Source organism: Macrotis lagotis, chromosome 4 (assembly GCF_037893015.1).
Source record: "Macrotis lagotis isolate mMagLag1 chromosome 4, bilby.v1.9.chrom.fasta, whole genome shotgun sequence".
NCBI lineage: Eukaryota > Metazoa > Chordata > Mammalia > Peramelemorphia > Peramelidae > Macrotis > Macrotis lagotis.
Window position 1 is genome coordinate 87,759,253 of NC_133661.1, and position 23,258 is coordinate 87,782,510.

General features: G+C 35.9%; 1 non-coding gene across 1 annotated transcript; it reads right to left on the bottom strand.

Annotated features, from left to right (window-relative positions):
• Positions 1-4,603: 4,603 nt before the first annotated feature.
• On the bottom strand, positions 4,604-4,705 carry LOC141523140 (U6 spliceosomal RNA). Its single transcript, XR_012478350.1, has one exon. It is a non-coding gene; the product is annotated as a U6 spliceosomal RNA (small nuclear RNA).
• Positions 4,706-23,258: the final 18,553 nt, after the last annotated feature.

Here is a 23,258-nt window from a genome sequence, read left to right on the forward strand (position 1 = left end):
TTAAGTGGAAAAGGATCATTTTTATTGTTGATGTTCAATGAATTAGCAAAATTGTCCTTTGGTGAATGGGAATCAAGCTCATTAGAAATGGACCTTAGAGATTATTTAGTCCAAGTCTTCATTTTACACATAAGCACCCCAATGCCCACAATGGAGATACAAAAAGCCAAAGTCACATATAATAACAACTTCCATCTGAGGACAGGACTTTTTATTCCAGACTTAGCACTCTTAAAACCATACTTCAAAATCCCTTGCTCTTGTTAGGCATGGAGGATACTTCCCCTTTCTTTAACTTCATTATCCTCCATTTTACAAGGAGAGAGATAGAGCTCTGCCCCTGATTCATTCAGTCAACAAATAGTTGTTGGGGACCTGCTATGTAACAATTGCGGTACTCTTATTTTTCTTGAGAAGAGTGAAAAAACTTTAGGGGAAAAATATTTTTTAAAAAATCCATATAAACAGCAAGGATTCAGCAATATGCCACTCCCAGATATCAAAAAAATATCCAGTAAAAAGAGACATGGATCTCACTTGATGCAATAAATCTTTTTCCCCTTGGCAAAAAGATATGAGGGAATGACTATACTAAAATGACTATACTAAGGGAGAGATTGTTTAGACTTTGGGTCTGCAAAAAAATTCTTAGGTGTTTGATATTTTTCATAAACTAACATAATTATTTTAATTAAGAGTCTTTAAAATATTAATGGGGGGGAGTCTAGAGCAGAGTTAATTATAGCCATTCGACTCGCCCAGATGTACTTAAGGCTCTGTCAGCATCCCCATTAGGAAATGCTGTTTTTCAGGGGGTTATAACTCAACCATATAAATTGGCCACAGGCTGAGGCTTGACAACCAAGTTTGCAGTTTGGGAATTCATTTTTAATTGATTTGAATATTTTTTGAGGTATAGACATGGGGGAAAATGGATTTGGCAATTTCAGATGTGCACGGACCACAAAGTACACAGGCCTTTTTTGCAGAGAACTGGTCATCAGTAGTCTGTGGTAAATCTATTCCTTTCTGCCATCTCTGAACATCTCTAGAAATATGGTGGGGGTTTTTCCAACATAAGGATTTTGTTCCAAGGGATTCCAAGTCTTTTTTTACTTATCTCTAATATTTGTTTCCAAGTTTCCTATAAAATAAGTATGATTAATCTATTAAAGAAGGTTTTTTTCCTATTCATGTTAACATGTTTTAAAATATTCCCTTCTCATTATGGGTGGCTTCAGTACCCCTAGCTGATAGCAGTTTTACTCTCCCTTGCCTGAAACCTGATTATTAAACCAACTTCACTATTATGAGATATCTAGCTTGAAAATGCACTTTATTCCCTAAGAATATGCCATATTAGTGAGAAAATTACTCTAAATGGGAACAAAACTGACAACTGTTGCTTGCAGACTAATGGTCTACTGTATATATTGCACACAAAAAGCATGTCATCACCTGCCTGTTTATTATAACATTGGTCTGAGGATTCTGGTTGGCTGAAAGGCATATTAAGGTTGTAGTGAAGATTGGGGGGAGGGAGGACTGAGACAGAGGATTTGGATTTTTTGTTCTATTTCTTTTTCTCTTTTCTTTTTTTTTTTGCTTAAAACCAACATACTGAGTAGCACTGTAACTCGAAATCTATGTAAGCCCAATACAGCTACTTTGTAAAGAGAGCTGTCAGCAGGTAGAAATACATCCTATTCTTGCCTCTATATAGAATTCTTCTTTAGCCATTTAATGTAAAATCACATTATGTAAGTAGTGGTACATTTTCTCACCTACTGGGTAGTTGTTCAACTCAACCTACTTAGGGATTTGGGGGCCACCACAGATACACACAGACAACACAAGATGTCGTCTCAATGACTCTCTTTCAAAAGAGAGAAAAAATTTATCACTGTATTATCCAGCGAGAACAGTCAGTGGGAAGGGGCGGGGGAGTGGAATGGACCCTAAGAAGTCCACAAGATCAAAATACGAATGCTATAATGAGGACAAATTACGTTTGTTTCATTTCCAATCCTTGTTACTATCTTCCTCATGATAATAGATTCAGATTTTGTGCCATTTTCTGTTCTTATTAAGGGGAAAGTGGTATCAATTTTAATGCTTCATCTGTAAAGTAAAAAGCACACCCGCTAATAGAATGCATTTTCCATCCACCGACCAAACATTGGAGAAGTCTTGCAGCTGACTGGCTGCACACTGGAATAAAGGGTTCTCCACTCCCTGCCTGTATCCTAATGGAGGCTTTGGAAAGGTTGATGCCCAAACAATACCAACCATTAGAACTTTATTCCTTTTTTTTAAACTTCTTCAGTTCTACTTAATTCAGATATAATTTCCTACCATTTTTTATGATAACATAATTCATTTATTTAGGGTTTTTACATTTTTTAACAGCATTTGGATTAATATCTCTCTAGTCCTGGACACATAAAACATATGAACCCAAGGGATACAGTCTAACAAGCCTTTATAATCCGAAACAGCTACACATTAAATTAGAAAGACAGTTAAGTGAGCAGGGCAGAAAGGTTATTGAGAACATGATAAGCTCCACTCAGATTGGAAGTATAGGGGAGAAGACAGACACACTGGCTACAAAACCCAAACCTCTATGAAGTTCCTAAAAATTCCCAGTTTATCCCTTGCTTCCACTAAAGGAGCATTTATCCTGCTGTCTTCACCTTCAGAGAACTCCTGCTGCCAGCACCAGGCATCCTGACTAACCACCCAACTCAGAAATCAGATCCTGGAAATGTCATCTCAAGTCCGTTCCCTCCAGCTATGGAAGAGAAATATTTTCTCCTTTTTATTTTTTTTTTTGAGCCTAGGTTTCCAGATAATGTCTTAAAGGAGCCCAATATGAATCCATGGGGTTAGGGATGAGATGGAGGAGCATTGCTCTAGGACTCTTGGAATATTACCAATCTGCTGTTTACTTAAGAGTCAATTAGCAAATATTTATTAAGCACCTGCTTGCTATGCACTAGGGACCTATACTGGGTGCTAAAAGAACTAAAAAAAATAAATAAGATGAGGTTCTTGCCTTCAAGGAATTTTCAAACTAGTTGTAGAGATAAGACATATGCACATGGAAAGATAATTGCCAATAGAAGGCAGTACAATATTTCATGTATCTCTGACATGTTACAGCTAAGAGGGACCTTAAAGACAAAATTCAAAATAATTCCAATTCAAACCCTTCACTTTACATATGAGGTAAGTGGGATGCTCAAAGAGCCTCTGGAAGCAAATACAAAATCAGCAGGCCATTTAAAGGCCTTACATAATGGGATCTGGACCTATATATTCCAGATTTATTTCCTATTACTCTACTGCATGCACTCTATATTCCAGCCAAACCAGAGGACCAGCCATTCTCGAAATATCTTGTCTATTCATCTGTACAAGCTGTGTCCTCTTCTCTTTAATACTGTCTCTAACAATCTAATAATAAACTCCTTCTTTCCTGAACTTTTCCCAAGCCTCCAATGACTCTCCTTCTTCAAATTACTTTGTGTTTACTTAGGAACACAAATTGTCACCTGAAAGGGAACTGAGAAGTCATGTAATTCATCCTCTGCATTTTAGAGATGAAGAAATTCTAACCCAGAGATGTGATTTTCTCAAGGTCACACAGCAAATGGTAGAACTGGGGTTCAAACCCAAATTCACTGATTTCAAATTTTACATTCTTTGCACTGCCCTATACTTATCTGTGTCCATGTTATGCTACCATCCCTCGCAAAATTAGTTCTTTGCTTGTCTTCAGTACAATACTTTTCACTTAGTAAATGATTATTGAATTTAATTAAGTACCCTCTGAAAAACACTCTCCTGATTAATGACAGAAAAAGGGCCAGAGTTAGGCCTTCCAAACTCTCCCTCCTGGGCAGAGGCACAGGCCATTGGATTTGGAGTTTGGAAAATCAAGGTTCAAATCCTGTCTCATCACTCATTAATGATGTGATCCTGGAAAAATCACTCCCCTTCACTGGGTCTCAGTTTCTTTATCCGTAAAAGGAGGAAGTTGACTTGACAGGTCCCTCCCAGCTCTAAATCTATTATCCTATGACTTTCTACCATGATTCATTGACTATTGTTTGATGAGGAACTGCTAAGGTGAGCTCAGCTGATTCCAAACCCCACCATGTGCAAGAGGCTAAGGACCCTGGGTGTGGAGAAGAATAAGAATGTGTAATGATGGTAGGGTCTCATAGAGATCTGAAGCATGTGCAGACATTTTGTGGCTTGTTTTAATCTGCTAGCCCTGTGAGAAAGTGAAGCCTTTCTATAAAAAGCAACTTTACTAACCCAAATGGAAATGTAGGGTCTTCCTCCTTTTCCTAACAAACAAAGAAAATGAGCAGTGAATGATTCAAGCTTAATGGCATGGCTTTGAGCTATTGTGGAGAGAAATGTGTGCTTATTAAGACTAAGATATTTTCAAGGTATAACACTGGTAACAATACAGGGCAAAACCCACAAGAGGGTACAATAGAAGATATTTTAAAATGATAATTATTTCCAACATGTCATTTTTAATGCCATAAATTTCCAGTCTCCCTGGCACATAGGTTTTTATTCTTTTTTAAAAATTGAATGCTTTACAAATTTGCGTGTCATCTTTGCACAGAGACCATGCTAATCTCTGTATCATTCCAATTTTAGGATTTGTGTACCCTAAATGAACATCATAGATTTTTTATTCTGTGATGTCTCACATGTTCCAGGGAAGGCTCAAAATCTCCACTAGCTAGTTGTGCACAAAAAGTACCATGTTCAAATCTTAAAATGGATACACAAATTTCTTAACCAAGATCTGCAATCAGAGTTCAAGAGCCAGCATCAAAGATCATACTTTTATAAACAGCATCAAACCAGCCATTGCATGATAAATTCTAATGGATTACTGAACCATTACTGTAAAGTACCATTTTGCCACAACAGATGGAAAAAGGGATGTTCTTGGGATTTTGATATTCTAGTGAATTTAATATACCTAACCATTAAACTCCATGGATAATAGATGAGTGAAGCACAGGGAACAGGAAACTTGTTAGTGAATAATCAGAGAGGAGGAGTCATGGAGAAGAGGCTGGAGAAATGAAAAATAGATGATAAGAACAAGGGAATCCCAAGAGATGAAGGTCCTACTAAGTAGGAAAAAAAAACAAAAACAAAACATGAAATGAAATAGCAAAAAGCATCAGGCTTTTATAAAATGGTATAGATCCCCCAAAAGAAGAAATTCTTTGAATTTGATGCAAAGGATATCATAAAAAGTGAGGTTAATAAATCCCAGACCATTAAGCCTGGAGTCATTTGCATGATTGTGTCTACCCATCCGTCATGCTTTAGAGATTACAAGTGAGAAAGATACCTTACCGGCTATCCTTTAGATCAAAAACCTGAGCCAATGACTATTTTATTTGTAACAATATCACCTTTCTCCTCTTTTAGGTCACAGGGCAAGGTTATTGCCCTAGGGAGGGGAAGGGGAGACAAATCACCTTCAACCAACAAGAAAAGATGTGAAGCTTTTACTCTCTCCAAACTCTTACCTATCAGGCAATCAATCAATCGCAGACTTCAATGTAATGCTCAAATTCCACTTCTTTGGGAATCTATATGGGGAAAAATGATTATGGCCAGTTTAGGAAAAAAATAAGAAAATATTATGGATGCCCATCATTTACCTGCCATGGGCTCTCAGGCACAATCCAGTTTTAAATTTGCACTCTGTAATTCGTGTTTCCAACTATTTATGCCCGTGTCCAAATAAACCCTGAAATCCATCATCAAGGATGCCGTTGTGCTGAGTCATCACCCTGTCTATGCTAGCACTGAACTCTTGAACCGCACTGTGTATTGATTAGTGCTTACAACTGGGTAATTGTATTTACCAACAGAGTCCACAGTGACATCATTATTCTCCCGCTTTGTTTCAGATCATTTTGCTTAAAAAATATTATTGTAGCCATGATTACAGCAAACCAGGGTGCATTTCAGTTTGTAAGGGAGAATAGCTCAGCCTAGCAAAATTAGGCTCTTCATGGGAAAGTTTCACCTGTAATCCACTGCATGCCAACCAGTTTCTTTCAATGAGAAATGTCAATGCTGTTCTTATGGGCAAGCCAAACAAATGACCACCTGCTTAATGTGTTTTATGAAACATAAGGAAAGGACATATTTAACATTCATATGTGTGTGCATGTGTGTGTATTTATCATATATATAAAACATATGTGTGTGCATATTTTTCATATGTATGAATATGGTATCCCCTATAAGTATTATTTTTCTACTGTTTGAATGTAAACTCCATAAGACTTAGGATTTGTTCAAATCTGCATTTCTAACCTCAGCTCAAAACTGTTTATGGCATATTATAAGCATTGTTAAATGGGGAGGGGGCCAAGTCTTATTATAAGAATTTGCCTTTATATAGGGTGTTAATGGTTTTAAAGTACCACACTAGATCTAGATACCATCTTGTTTGATCCTCATAACAAACCTCATCTGGGTGTCATCTAGGCAGGGAAAAGGTAGGGAGAGTGGTGGGGGAGAGTCCAGAGGTGGTAAAACACCAATATGTGGAACTCCTAGATTGCAAAATCACTTTACTAACCAAAATAGATAGACTATAAGACTATAATGGATATAGTCTTAGACAGTTGGCTGAGACATTAAGAAGCTGAGTGACTTATTCATCATTGTGTAGCCATGTCAGAGGAAAGACTTAAGATTTTCCTGACTCCAAGATTCATCCTCTCGCCCCAATCTCTTGTCAAGGTTTATCTCTCCCTGGCCAATGATCCCCTGCAAGTATTATTTCCTACTGTTCGAATGTAAACTCTATAAGGCCTGGTATTGGTTCAACTTTTTCATTTCTATTCTCAGCAATTAAAACTGTATCTGGCACTTAATAAATATTTCAATCACTTATTTATCACTCCTCCATCACCTTCCTTAAGGAAATGGCATAAATGACAGGGAAGTTTTGATAACTTATCAATGAATATTGGGACGAATTGATGAAATAGTAGAGGGAAGAAGAAGCAGGGAAGGTAATTTGGGAGCATGGAAAACTGTGCAGATCTATAGTAGGGAAAGTCTGGGAAGTTGGAGAACAACATGTAGGCACTGATCAACACAGAGGGTAATATATAGAAAAAGGGAGCACCCCCAAAAGGAGGGAGCACCAAAATACATTTCACCTACTTCACAATTTTGCCTAGGGCCGACTCTGAGTACTCAAAATTACATTGTTAGCTAGTTCTTAAAGCTTATTAGGTCATTTCAAAACATTCAGGCAACTGGGGAAAAAGGAGAAATGCTTAAAGCCATCTTCCATTAAATCTAAATTATCATTGCCCTAAAAAATAGGTAGTGCAGGTGGATTGTAAAGCATTAGTGCTACTGAGGGATCGGCCCTGGTTAAATTCTCATTGCCCAGCACAAACTTGCTCTGAGTGTGAAAATCAGATTTCCACTGCCATAGCCTAGATAAATTCAGCAAGCCAGGGGGAAGAAAGGTCTCCCAGTGATATTGCTCATGATGGGTGCTATAGCAATTGGGGGCAGTTCATGCTTCAGGCAGAATAGGGTAAAACCTATACAATATGGCTTTCATTGAAGTAGCAATTAGTGTAAATTATAGAATGGGACATTGCAAAATTGTCATCATGGAAAGGATTTCCCCAAGCCAGATGCAGTCCAGTTCTCCTTAAGCCAGCCAAGAGCTAAAAAAAAATATCTCTCTTTTTAAAATATTGAATCAGCCCTTGGTCTATAGTTCCAGTTATAACAACATTGGAAAAATCTGTCTACTCCCCTCCACTGGTTCATGTCCAACTGCATTTAGGGAGACTGTGGAGATATACTCTGACTGTTATAACTTTGATTGACAAAACTATTCAAAAGAAAATTTCTGATACGGCTTTATTCATGACTAAGACATTGAAGGAACTGAACTCCTCAGAGTCCTTGAGTCTGTTGTAAGTAGTCACTCTGGTTTTAATTTTATTTGAAATAGGATATTAGAGCATTGTGTTCTGTGGGAGTCCCTGAGAAATGGAAGGGGAGAGGATTCTGTTAAGAATAACCAAAATGGTTAAAGTATTAGAAAATGGAATTTATGAAGAAAAAGTAACAACACTCAGTTTAATTTTGGTGAATGAAAACAACTTAATAGTTATTTCCAAGTACACAGTTTATAGAATACTCTCCAATGGCATGAAGGACAAAACCCTGAGAAATGAATTAAGTTGCAGCAAGAGAGATTCAAGTGAGAGGTAAGCTTCCTAGCAGTATGAAGGACCAAAGCATTAAATACACTACTAAGGAAACTGATAGAATCTCCAAATGAGCAAGGCTTTAAGAAAATATTTCTATAACAGTCCTGGATGGTTTGGGAGGAGCCTGGAAAGTCATTCAATAAGCATTTATCATATGTCTATTATGCTTTAGGTATTATGCTAAGGAACTGCTGTTACAAAGAAAGGCATAAAACAGTCAAAGATGGGGCAAAATAAATATTTGTGGATTGGAAGCAAAAAGGCCTAGTTTCACATCCTGATCTATCACTATCTGTATGTTCTTGGATAAGTCCCATGTTCTGTCAGTTTCTTTCTCTAAAGCAGATAATTTTTGTGGTCTCTTCTAGCTGCAATTTATAACTATATAATCCCATAAGTAGTATTTGTTTGAGACAAATAGCTGGATTAGATAAACTTTTAGAATCCCTTATACCCCAAAATTAAATCATTCTTTTTACTTCTAATATTGAAAATTTACTGTAAATATTTACCACAAGAAGAAATTTTATGTAAAAATCTCAGTTCAAATAATATTTTATATTGATGGTTTATACTGGCTGTATCCTATCCCAAATCTGTAGGACTGAATGATGATTATGAACCTTTAAATCCATTTGATCTAAGTCTATGACTTAAAGTTCATTATTGGTCTATTCTCCATGGAACTGATTGGCCTATTTTGACTAAATTAATCTATTAGCCTTGGGGTTTTTCAATGTCTCTATACTGAAGAGGTTACTCAAAGTTTACATTTAACAAAGAATGGTAATATAATTCTCCACTTTGAAGACAAATCACACTCTCAAAAACAAGCAGAAATGATGAAGATGATGATGATGACAATAATAATAATAATAATTAAAAACCCTTCAAAGACCAGCTCATCATCTATGTCATGGGGAGAGGGGCAGAGAGGGACAGTTAAAAGAATACCATGCAGGATACCATAAAACAAGAATTCTCTGTGCTCTGAAACTTCTACAGTATTTGTGAAGATTTGAAAGAAAGGAGCCTGGAAAACTGGTCACTTGAGCTCCTGTGATGGGTTAGTATCCTCTCCAGTGTGCTGTATCTGGCTCTATAAATGGAAGAAATAGATGAGGCAGCATAGAACTGTAAGTCAACCTACTCAGAACTACTACAATCATTAGTTTAACAATGGGGAAAAGCAAGTTAGTGACACTTTCCTATTTTCTGATATAATAATAAGGCAAGATACCAAAACTTCACCTGCTTGGGAATGCTTCAGTATGTATAAATTGAACACTAAAATAGGCAAACCTCAAGCACACATAAAGTAGACTGAAGGTTTGAATACTTTTATTATACACCAAAACCACATCATAATAAAATTACAAACATCTTACAGTTATACCCAAAAGATACTTGGAATACTGTTTTCTATCTATGAGATCCTCAATTCCAATTTACATGTAAAGTATTTCATATCAATGAAGACAATCATTAAGAAAATTCATCCCTATACCCAGATTAGATGAAATAAGAAGGGAAATTGGGGATTTATTTAAATCCAAAGGGTAAAAAAAACCAAAGAATTTTAAAACACTGAAAAACTGTATTTAGTGCCAACTCTAGAAGTGCTACCAAATAATGAAATAGATAGCAATTCATTTTAATAGTTGGCAATAGCCAAAATTATGCCAATGCTTTGAATGATTTTGAAAGGGATATGTGTATACTCAGAATAGAATTTTTAGGAAAAAAAACAACTTTTTGGAATTTGACAGAACAAGTTCAACTATTAGACAAATGATATGAAACAAAATGATTCCTCAAAAGAAAAAAACTGACATCCGCTACAATCACAATGTACAAAAGTTTTCTTATACAGAATTTGACAGTGAACAGAAGAGCATTTCAGGACCTCCCCACAATCATATGAATTGGGGTCATTGGAGAAAGGGGGTCAGGGTGGCTATCTAGTAATACTCTAAGAACAGGTATCAAATGCCATCATGGTAGAATCACAAAGATTACATCAATAATGTAATTGATATGCATAGTAGATAATACTGATATATGTAGATCAATTAAAGACAAACCAAAAAGTGAACATGTAGAAAAGAATCCATAAAGTAAAAGCATATGAGAAATTCTTAATATCCTTAATTCATAAGTGAAAACCAAGAGGTTAGCATAATAAATTGAGTTTACGCAAGCCAAGAACAAAATAAAAATTCAACAGTAGCATTGTTTACATAGGTATAGATATATATCATGAGAGACAGAGAGAGAGAGAGAGAGAGAGAGAGAGATATGATCCCAGTCCCAAAGCCCATTGGTATGGGACTCTTCCTTCATTGGTAGAGATAAATGCTCTGCTCCATATGAGTGACAATGAAAATGCTGAAAATGAGAGTATTCACCACAACCACCTATTGCCCATAGGGGAGTTAGTTGGATTTTTTTCCTTTTTCTTTCTTTAATTTATTTTTCCAATTGTATTATATTTTGTAAACTTTTCTCCCTCCCATCCTTCTCTACCTCAGTTCTAACAAGTAAAGTAATATGATATGAACTATACATGCACAATCATGTTACAGATACTTCCATATTAGTCATTTGGATAAACTTTCTAGTGAGTAGGTAAAAAGAAGTGATGGCTACGCATCCAGAAAATGTCTAAGAGGGGCAAATACACAGTGTAGTAAATAGAGCATGGGTCCTGAAATCAGGAGGACCTGAGTTCCAATCCAGCTTCAGACACTTGATATTTACTGGCTGTGTAAACTTGGGCAAGTCACTTAAACCCATTGCCTTGAAAAGTCCAAAAACAAAGAAACATAAAAGCTGAGAAAAAGGATACCATCCATCAGATGTAAAAAAGAAAGCAAGACAAAATTTTCCGATTCAAATATAGGTATTGAAAATGATTTTATTCAATGAAGGAAACTGTATATTATTATTATTATTATTATTATTATTATTACCAAAAAAGACCTCTGAGGCAAATATTTCCTTCCTAAAACTGTTACAGAGATTCCTGGGAAACACTGATAAGCCAACCCAGAAGTGTTTCCAGCTTAAGGCACAGACACACAATGATACAATGCTTCTGATGATCAGCCCATACCAACTACTAGTTCTGGCAAAGGAGCAGGAAACTCAGTCAGTGATAGAACTTGACCTATTGCACCAGTCAGTGGGCTAATTTATGATATTGCAGGTAAACCTAAAGAAATCATTTCATATGTATCTAGGTAATGATACTAGAGATTGCCCATGTGAAAAGTACCTTACATGAATTGCACACATCACTGCACACTTAAGTATACTTTTTTCCATTTTTTCTGCTATTTTCATGCCATAGCAATATATGTTCATTGTTTTATATATACATTAGTTTCTAGTTGTTATACTTTATATATAGTCCTATTGATAGTGTTATTATTAAAGTTAGCTAATATTGCTTTGTTAGTGAGTTATGCTTATGACTTTTGATTAATTGCTTGTGTACTATGCATGTACTTTTGAAAGGTGCATTTGCTATATACTATTATGTGCTTTGGAATGTTGTTGCTATAGAATATTCCCAGGTGATGCTCTGAATAGTAGTGCGGTTAGTTTGCCTTTGTCTACTTTTCCTTTTGAAAGTGTGAGACTGACTACCTAAGACACCAGGAAAATCATGCTCATTGTTTTAGTGTTGATGCTTATTTTATATTGTATATAGAGTTTGAACTTGACCCAGATGATCTTTACAAGGGTCTGCAAAAAGTTTTATTCTGGGGAGAAATAAAGCCTTAGTTCAAAACCCATTGACATGGGGTTCTCTCCTCATTGATGAACATGAATGCCCTACCCTGTAAGGAGCAGGATGAAATTGGTAAGGGGGGGGAGAGTTCAAATCTTTTCAGTTCTTTTGGAAAGTCTTCATGTTGCTTCAGGACCTACAGTCACTTTGGGCATTTCTGACTTCCAACTTCATGAAGGAAGATGGGCAAGGTCAACTCCCTCTCAGGTTGCTGAAGGAAAAGGCTCTGGGAAGACATGAAAGGAGCCAGCAGTCTAGAGACTTCAGGAAATTTCTCCTTGGATGACACCTGGATCTCTCTCTCTTGGATATATGGAACCACTTCACTCTATATTGCCTGGTATATATTCTTATACATACATTCTCTCTGCTTTTATTCTCCACCAATTTGGATAAATGAGTTTGTTGGCTAAATGCTATGTGTGTGTTCCCTGTGGAAATGTTGTTTGGCAAGAAAGAAGTCAAGCTTCAGATATAGAGTTTGAGGTCTTCCTTCCTTTCCAATATCTAAAACTCATTGTCTTCTAGACTAAATATATATAAGGAAACAGAAAGATATAATTCTAGTCTCTGGCCCCTACCCCCAGACAGGGAATTAAAAACTCTTCTGGAGAAGAGTAGAGGGAGAAAAGAGTTCAGAGATGTCTGACATTCAATTCTCTCAAGTCACACAATGTCCCCGTGCCATATATATGTGGGGAAGGTTAGTAATCCTCATAATATGTGGGGCCTTGCTTCATTATTAAAAATAAGCAAATAGATATATAATATACAATACATGATATATATATATATATATACATGTACATGGATATATGATACATATTATAAAGGATAGAGAAACAAAGAAATTAGGGTAGAGAGGGAACCCCCAAAGGAGAAAGACATGGAAATCTTCTAATTGTCTTTCATATGGTTGAAAGAAGTTGAATTCAGTGAAAGTATAAATAGGATCAAACACAAAACATAAATGTTCTATACTGCCACTTTACTGAACTGAACTGTAGATGATAGACAGGGATGTGCTAGAAGCAGGTCTAACCTTTGAAAAGTTACTGTTAGATTTTCAGAGTGAACTTTTATGCCACAGGAATGGCAATAATTACAAAAGAGGGCTTGTTTTACTGTTTTGTTAAGAAAGTGTAAATAGTACAGATTAAACTTAAAATCATTTCTGTATTCTTTTTGGGGGGAAGAGTGAGCTCAATTGTTAAATATTTATCAAAATACCTTTGTATTGCTCTAAAAATAAGGTTCAAGTGCAATAGAAGGTTCAGGAATGAAGTCATCACTAGAGTGGAGGACTGGTGATTCTAAAATAAGAATACCAACCACAACTACAACTACAACTATAGCAACGAAAGCAACTAGCATTTTATATAGCCCATTAAGTTTTACAAAGTGTTTTATGTTCATTATCTCATCTGAGTCTCACTCTTGTGGTTATATCAAGAAAAGTAACTGAAATTCGAATTTCTTTTCAAAACTGGAAAATAATAGGTCCAGATAACCAGATAAGATATCTTTACAATGTTCATTACAAATCACTAGGAAAATATTAGTAATTTAACAGTTTTTTTCTATTGTAGATAGTTAATCCTATCTTTTTTAAGAGAAGAAAGCACATACTTTTTGCCAAAAGATGAGGACATTGGCCCAAGGTGTAATTGAGATAGGGTGATTAATCAGGAGGGGACTGAAAGCTTAACTGTCACTCTGGAATTTTTTTAAATTTGATGACTAGGGGGAAAAAACTAAGTGAGGCATAGAAATAATGCAGAGAATTATTTTGAAATTTAGTTTAATTTAGTTGAAATTTTAGTTTTGTTTAAGAAGAGAATCTCTGAGAGACTTTAGCTGGGAGATTTTATTCTGATATTTGCTGAATGGTGAAGGGTTTCTATAACTAAGAAGTCAACAGAAGCTTTGATAGCTAGGGATGACTCTGATGGGCTCTTTCTCAAAGCTAAGATACTGAAAATAGTTGTTTATATCTTTGTTTATCATTTGTTACACTTATAATAAATTTTATAGCCCATAATCTTAATGATTATTTAAGTCTAGGAGAAATCAAGTTATATGACTCTCTGAAAAGCACATTAATCAACTATTCATCCTATGTAAATTTTCTCCCATAGAATCAAAATACCATTTGGGCTTTACATTTGCAATTCTTAATATAAACAAAAGAAAATAAACACTAAAGCTTGAATCTTGAGTTGAGGCGAAATTGAAACAATAGCTGGTAAAAGATACAAATATCTTGGTTTCTCTGTGTGAACACATACTGATAGCAAGATACTTTGAGCATAAGGTAAAAACTGAAATTAAATATGTTAGGAGACCAATTGGCATCCTGAAGTCAAAGCTTAATATACATAAATAATACATGACATGAGTAAAGACCAGAAGCTAGACATTGTGCATGGTAAGACAAAACTACTACAAAATAAATTATTCTTCAAGTTTGCAGATGTATTCTTGATGATCAATACTTGTTTAATTAAGATAATCTGCTTTAAATAAGGTCTGCCTCTAAACTCTTCTGAGTTAGACTTCATGCTTATGACATAAAAGAATTCTGAAATTCTTGCTTTTGTGGAATGCAAACCCACAATTTCTTCCTAATGAGCAGTGAGCTCTTAAATTTTTGTTTTGTATTTGTATGCGCCACACCTATCACTGTACTCAGCATAGAGCAGGGCTTATTAAATGCATATTGATTGATTGATGTCCTGATAAAACAATAAAGAAATTTGTTTGGGAAACAATAATATGGCACAACGGCACTCAGTTTTGCTTTGTTTTTTGCAAGAAAAACTAGTTGAATTGAATTATAACTGTCATCCAATTTTTCATATATTCATAGAATATATATTTTGACTTTATTATTAACTGAATTTTTGAAAAAAGAAAATGAAAGGAGTCAAAAAATGTAGGAAAGAGAAGGAAGCAAAAGCAAACATCTTAAGATGCAGTATGATGTAATGGAGACAAGCAGTCAGTTGAGAGAAACCTACATTGCAGTAAATCCATCTCTATTAATATCTACATGCAAGGTGGACAAATTACTTCACCTCTCAGTTTTTACATCAAATGAAGAGTTTGAATTAGATGATCTTAGGTTCCTTCCAGCACTAACAGTCTGTGGCTAATTTTAATATTCTATATTCTAATGTTTCTTTCAAGTCTAAGATTTAGTGATTCTACAGCATGGGCCAAACCAAGAAACTCTTAATTTGAGGCCAGGGAAATCTAATATTGTCCTTTGTATCTTGATGCATTTGCCATGGATCTCTAACCCAGGACAAGGAAGCAAATCTTTTGACTTGTAGATTAACTGTTCATAAGATAGCATAACTATTCATGAATGCTGGTTTTTGATGAAAATAATCAAGATGATTTCCTATTTTCAAAATACTGACAAAATAGCTTTTTATCTCCATGGACAAAAAAACTAAGTGAAGACTATTTAAATCAAGATTGTGTACAACATGCAGCCTAATTACTACATGATTACTTAGCTAAAAAGTAGATATTGGTGAAAGGTTCTTTCTGCCAGCAGTCAACCCCAAATTAATAGCATACAGAGCTGATTGAAATCACAGATAAAATTAAATTAATGTGCCTCTAAGCCAAGTAGGCTTACAACCAAATCCCAAATACAATAGGAACAGTAAACTTTTTAAAATGTAAAAATATGCATTCTCCATCATCCAATACTGATTATCAACTTTAATTAAACCACATAAAGTGCTCACTAAGCAAGGAAAGAGAACAGTTAGGATATTTAGACTTTGGGCATGAGTGAAATTAAGTATGCAATGCCCAGCAGAGAAAATTATTAGATAATATAGTGGAAAGGACATTGGATTTGGAATCAGAAAGTTTAAATTCCAATTGTGCTGCTTAATTATATGGCCTCAGACAAGCCGCTTCACCTTCTCTAAGTTTCAGTTTCCTCTTTGGGGAGGAAACTATTAAATTGCAAAAATCAAATGAAATATTCTTTAATATCATGCTTTGATGGATCTCAGATCTCTACACTCTAGGCATACCCTCCCCCAGGATAGACTGCAATTTATCTGGTAATATTCATTTGGTGTAACTTTTACCCATAACTAAACATATAAATCCTATATAGAAGATCAACACAATGCACTGAAGGCCTTCTTCTAGGTCTTAATGAGGTATCAGTGTTAAGATTTGAATGGTTCATCTCTTGCTCCCACCATCAAACTGGTATACCTCATTTTCTGACCATACATATTCTTGAGCATATCTCCTGCAACACTTCTTTTGTTCAAGTCACTATTAGTAATAAGCTGCAAGCTCCCATGCATCTTTGCATTGTCCTTTGGATCATACAGGTTTTATTTTTCAGAAATCATGATAGAGCATGACTTAATATCACCAGAAGAATGTTGATGTTAAAACAATGGATTTTTTTAATAAGAGAGAATTTTAAAATTATTGAAAGCATTTTCCAGTATTGAAATTGCAATCCAACCTGTTTTCTCCATTCTATTAAGTTTGGAGCCCATCTCAGTGACTATCCAAGACACAGACATTAAATCAATAGTCTTCCCATCTTTTCTACAATCTGCTTCAGGTAGAAGATGACTTTTTAAACTGTGTATCACTAGAAGGGAGGCATCCTACAATTGGTGGATGGCTAACACAAAAATGAAAGATAGAGTATTGTGTGTGAAAAACAGTAAAAAGGGTAATTCAACCAGTCCACAGAGCACAGAAAGGGGACTAAGAATATATAGTGAATATAGGTTGAGGCCCAGTTATGAAGACCTTTAAAAGCTAAACTAAAGAATTTAACCTAAAGGCAACAGAAGGTTCCTGGAGTTTTTTAATTACACAATAGGAATCTTAATAAACATAGGTAGATCTAACATAGAAAGGAAGAATTGATCCTATGGATGCTGCAATGTTTATCTGAAAGATGACTCTCAAATATTGTCTTTGGAAAGCTATGATATCTGCTGGATCCAGAGATGAAGAGGTCCTGGGACAAACATAGTTTCTATTGCACTGAAGCTATCAGTTTGTGTTCAAAATGGGGATATGGTTGACTTTCATTGGCTGAACTTGAATTTAGCAAGTGTTAGTTTTCATGGCACCATCAGTTTTTTTGGATGATGTGTTCCTTTTAGCAGAAGTTCACCAGATTGTTAGACTGGAAGAAAAAATAAAATTTGGCAGAATTTTTGAAAGTATTTTGCTTAGAAATAATTTAATTTCTGGAGAGAAAGTAAAATAAATTCTGATCAGTTCCAAATTACCTGTCAATATGCTAGGCTCTCACTATTTTGATCTAGATGACCATTCGGGAAAAAAAAAGATGAAATTGCTGATTCAATGTACATTTTTAAATAGACCTTTTGGGAAAAAACCAATTTCATTTTGATTGACCCCATCTTTTTACCCCTTCCAAAAATTCTTTTTCTGGTGTATAATTTGTCCTCCTGCAAATTCTCCACTCAAAGAATGTCACTTAAATTCCTGCCATAAGTCTAAAATGCTATCATAATAAAATCCTATAGTTTTACTCTACTCAATCCATACTGGTTTGTCCTTGTACTCAACCTTTAATTGACTCAGGGAACCAAGAATTTAATCACTGACCAAGTTTCCTGGTAGCTTAAGCATATCCAGACAACTGGTGGAGCAGAATTGCCAAAAACAGAATCATAGAAGCTGTGCCCAACAAAATAAATTCTGTCTTTACCTAATATTTTTCCCTGATTTGGCCAAGTAAATCTCCTACTAAATGAAGTCAAAAGATCAGGCAAAAACTCAAGTGAATCATCCCCAATACATCATGAGTGAAGTCTTTGAAATACTTCGAACAGAAATTTTGAGAATTCAAATCTCAGAATCATGATTTAAGGCTCATTCATTTAGAAGAACCCAGTGATCTTTGGGGGTCCTTAAACAAGATGGTGAACTAATCATCAAGGAATTCAAAGAGGCTCCAATATCCTATATATAGTGAAGGAATATAAAATCAATGTAAGTTAAAAAAAAAATCCAGGGTGGAGCCAAGATGGCAGCGTGAAGGCAGCATTTCCCGGGAACTCCCCCCAAAAAATTCCAAAAGCCAACAAATTATGACTGTAGTCAAAATTTAGAAGGGAAGAACCCACAGAAATATTTAGTGATACATTTTCCCAGTCCAAGATAACTTAGAAGTTCCTCAGGAAAGGTTGCTTTCCCCAGGAGTGGGGGTTGGACAAAAAAAAGCCATAGCACAGCACAGCACAGCACAGCCCAGAGATCACCTACAATAGCTTGAAAGGGCAGTGAGAAAACTATGCTACACCAGAATGAGTGTGGAGTAAGGAGCACAGGCCCCACAGAATCTGCAATGAGAATCCGGAGAAAGCAGCCTGTACCCCCAGAGACGGTAAGGGAAGACTTCAAAGATTTCTCTGCTCTCTCTCAGGGTAGGACTCTACTGTGAGCCTACACTCAGATCCATGTTGCAGTTTGGGCTTCCAAACCAAGTAGCCAAGCTGGATCCCTCCTTATAGCAGGGCAGAGAGAAGTATGGGGTCATCTACATATCAAAGCACAGGCAAAAAGCATAAGACCTTGGAGGAATAAAGGTCCCAGTGGGGTGTCCCCCCCAAAAAAAAATCCCAAACCCTTGGAAGTGCTGTAAATTAGTCTTGGGGTGAGAAAATGAGTAAACAACAGAAAAAGAAGAATCTGACCCTAGAGAATTACTTTAGTCCCGTGGAAGATCAAAACACATACTCAGATGATGACAAAATAGAATCTTCCATATCCAAAACCACCAAGAAAAATAGAAAATGGGCTCAGACTATGGATGAGCTCAAAAAAAGACTTCAAAAAGCATTTAAGGGAGATGGAGGAAAAATTGGGAGGAGAAATGAGAGCGATGCAAAAAATCATGAAAACCAAATCAATAGCTTGGTGAAAAATATACAAAAAATACTAAAGAAAATAATATGTTATGGGGCAGCTAGGTGGCATAGTGGATAAAGCACCAGCCTTAGAGTCAGGAGTATCTGGGTTCAAATCTGGTCTCAGACACTTAATAACTAACTAGCTGTGTGGCCTTGGGTAAGCCACTTAACTCCATTTGCCTTGCAAAAAACCTAAAAAAAGAAAAGAAAAGAATATGTTATAAACCAGTTTAGGCCTAATGAAAAAGTAAAACAAACGACAAATGAGGAGAAGAATGCCTTAAAAAGCAGAATTGACGAGCTGAAAAAGGAGATACAAAAGTTCTCTGAAGAAAATACCTCCTTCAAATGCAGAAAGGAACTAAAGGAAGCCGATGACTTTCAAAGAAATGAGGAAGAAATAAAACTCTTCCAAAAAAAGCCAAAAATTAAAAGAAAATGTGAAATATCTAACTGGAAAAATGACTGAACTTGAAAACAGATCCAGAAGAAATAATTTAAAAATTATTGGGCTATTTGAAAACCATGATCAGGAGAAGAGCCTAGACTTCATTTTTCAAGAAATAATACAGCAAAATTGCCCTGAGATCCTAGAAGCAGAGGGTAAAATAGAAATCAAGAGAATTCACTGGTCACCTCATGAAAGAAATCCCAAAGGAAAAACTTCCAGGAATATTATAGCCAAATTCTGAGACTCCCAAATCAAAAAGAAAATTCTAAAAACTGCCAGAAACAATTCAACTCCCAAGGCTCCATAGCCAAAGATTACACAGGATCTGGCAGCATCTACATTAAGGGCTCATAGGGATTGGAATATGATATTCCAGAAGGCAAAAGATCTTGGTTTACAACCACAAATTAATTACCCAGCAAAACTGAACATCCCCTTTCAGAGGAAAAGATGGACTTTCAATGAAACAGGGGACTTTCAACCTTTCCTATTGAAACAAGCAAAGCTAAACAGAAAGTTTGATCTCCAACTACAGGACTCTGGTGAACTAAGAGGAGGTGAATTATAAGGATTAACTATGAGGAACTTAATGATATTGAACTGTTTGTATTCCTGCATGGGAAGAAGATATTGATAATTCATATGAACTTTCTATTTATAAGAGCTGTGAGAAGGAGCATATAGACAGAACATAGGAAGGAAGGAGCAGAATATAATTGTATTATATAGCAAAAAGATGGAGTCAATGGGTGATAAAGGAAAGTATTGGGAGGAAGGGAAAGGAGATGAAGAAAAAGCTAAGAAATTTCATATGAAAGCCAAGAAAAAGCTTTTTCAATGGAGTGGAAAGGGGGAAGGCAAGGGGGAATGAGTGAGCCTTCATTCTCATCAGAAATGGCTCAGAGAAGAAATGACATACTCATGTAATAGAGTGAGGCAATCTATCTTTCCCCTAGAGAAAAATGAGAAGAAAGGAAAGGGATAAGGGAGACTGGAGGGAGGGAAGGGGGGGTAAATAGGTGATAGAAGAGAGGGAAGATCGAGGGAGAGGGTACTCAGATACAACACACTTTTGGACAGGGCCAGGATGAAAGAAGCAAAAGAATAGAATAAATGAGAGTGGGGAGGATTAGAGTGGAGGTACAGCTAGTAATAGCAAGTGTGGGGAAAATATTGAAGCAACTTCTCTGGTCAACTTATGACAAAGAAAGCAACTCACCCCAGAGTCAGAGCCATTGGAATCTGAACACAGACTGAAGTACATTTTAATTTTTTTTCTCTGTCTGTTCTTAAGGTTTCTCATCTTCGGGGGCGGGGGGGAGGTTTATCTTTACTCTTATAACACATTCAATTTCGATCAATATATAGCATGGAAACAATGTAAAGACTATCAGACAGCCTTCTACGGGGGGAGGGAAGGGAGAGTGGGGGAAAAATTGTAAAATCCAATACCTTACAAAAAATGATAGGTAGACACATCTATTGTATATAATTGGAAAACAAATAAAATGTTAATTTAAAAAAATCCCATTTCAAGCAGAGGGTATAGGGAGACCTAGAATATGTCCTTGGATTTTACATGACTTGAAGACTATAGGAATGAAATCACTGCTAAAATATAGAAATGGTGGATTAACTACTGTTATAAATGAAAACTAAAGATTTTCAGAAGGTACAACCTATTGTTTCAAACAAGTAATCATGATGAACATCTTATCTTTCCTGAAGATCAAAACAAAGTAAGAAAGCAGGTCTAGAATAAAGAGAGTTCTTAAAGTTCTGTATTTTAATAAAAACAAATGAATGAGAATTTTAAAAACACAGAATAGCACTTTAAAATATATTTATGGGGTGGCTAGGTGGCGCAGTACATAGAACACCAGCCCGGGAGTCAGGAGTACCTGAGTTCAAATCCAGCCTCAGACATTTGAAAATTACCTAGCTGTGTGGCCTTGGGCAAGTCACTTAACCCCATTGCCTTACAAAAAAATTTAAAAAATATATTTGCAAATATATCATAAGTTTGGAATACTATTGTTCTATAAGAAATAATTAGCAGGAAGATTTCAAAAAATCCTGGAAGGATTTACATGAACTGATGCTGAGTGAAGTGAGTAGAGCCAGGAGAACATTGTACACAATAACAGCAACATTGTATTATTATCAATTATAATACATTTAGCTCTTCTCCACAATACAGTGATCAAAAACAATTCTAAAGGACTTGTAATGAACAATGCCATCCTCATCTAAAAAAAAAAAACTATGGAATCTGAATGCAGATCAAAGCATACTATTTTTTCTTTTTTTCTTTTGTTTTTTGTTTTCTCTCTCTCTCTCTCTCTCTCTCTCATGGTTTTTTTCCCCTCTTGCTCTGATTCTTCTTTCACAGCCTGATTTAATATGGAAAAATGTTTAACATAACTGTGCAAGTATAACCCATATCAGATGACTGGCTATCCTGGGGAGAGGGGATGAAAAGGAGGAAGGGAGAAATTTTTACAAAAGTGAATATTCTAAACTATCTCTACATATAATTATAAAAAAATAAAAAGGTTTAAATATACATGATAAGCTTTATTTTTATTTCTATTGGCAAGGTATTAAATAGCATGAATACAAGCTTAAATCAATAAATATTAAGTGCTTACTGGGAATACAAATAGATGCAAAAAGAAAGACAGTTGTTGGTACTTACATTCTAATGGGGAGAGACAATATATATACCATATTTCCCCATATAAAAGACACTTTTTCAAAAAATTTGGGGTCTAAAACCTGGGAGCATCTTATATGGTGGGTGTACATTTTTTACTTGCATTTCCCACATTTTCTAGCTTGTTTTTGCATTCATTGTTTCACATTTGTTACCAGTATATTAAGTTACATTTTACCATGTTCTGCCTTGAAATGTCTCAGAAAAGATTTTTGTACAATGATGAATTCAAGTCATAGTGATCCAGTTTACCAAAGTGAATGGAAATCGTGCTGCTGAACATTAGTTTGGTCCCCCTCCAACTGAGAAAACAATCCAAGACTGATTACAGAAAAGAAAATTCAACTGAAGAAGCCATAGCAGAAGACAAATGAAGTGAGTTTGCCAAATGGCCTGAGTTAGAGAGGGAATTGAAGAGATGGATTGAAAAGCAAAGGGCAAGTGGAATTCCTGTGTTTACAAGGATGGTTCAGCAGGAGGCCAGAAGAATTGCTGATGAAAAAGAAGTTCCTGATTTCAAAGAAGGACATAATTGGTACTTAAGGTTCATGAAACGTAATGGACTAAGCACGTGTCCATACACCAGACTTGCCCAAAAGATGCCCAAAAGCCATGAGCAGAAGGTCCTTGAATTTCATGCTGAATAAGACTTGAGCTCAATAACTTTATGTAATACATTTTTTTTCAAATTTCAGACCCCAAAATTAAGGTGCATCTTATACATGGGGAATATGATAAAAGGAAGTTGAAAGGTGTTTTGGTGGAGAGAAACCAAGACAGAGAGAGAGAGAGAGACAGAAAGAAAGAAAGAGAGAGGCATAGAGACAGAGATAGAAACACACACACACACACACACACACACACACACACACACAGAGGGATAGGGAGAGGGAAAGTGAGAGGGAGAGGAACAGGGACAGAGACAGGGATAGGGGCAGTGAGGAGAAGAAGGAAGGGGAGAGAAAATGGGAGAGGGGAGTAAGAGGGAGAAGGAGAGGGAGGGGAGGGAGAAAATGAGAGATAGAGAAAGCCATCT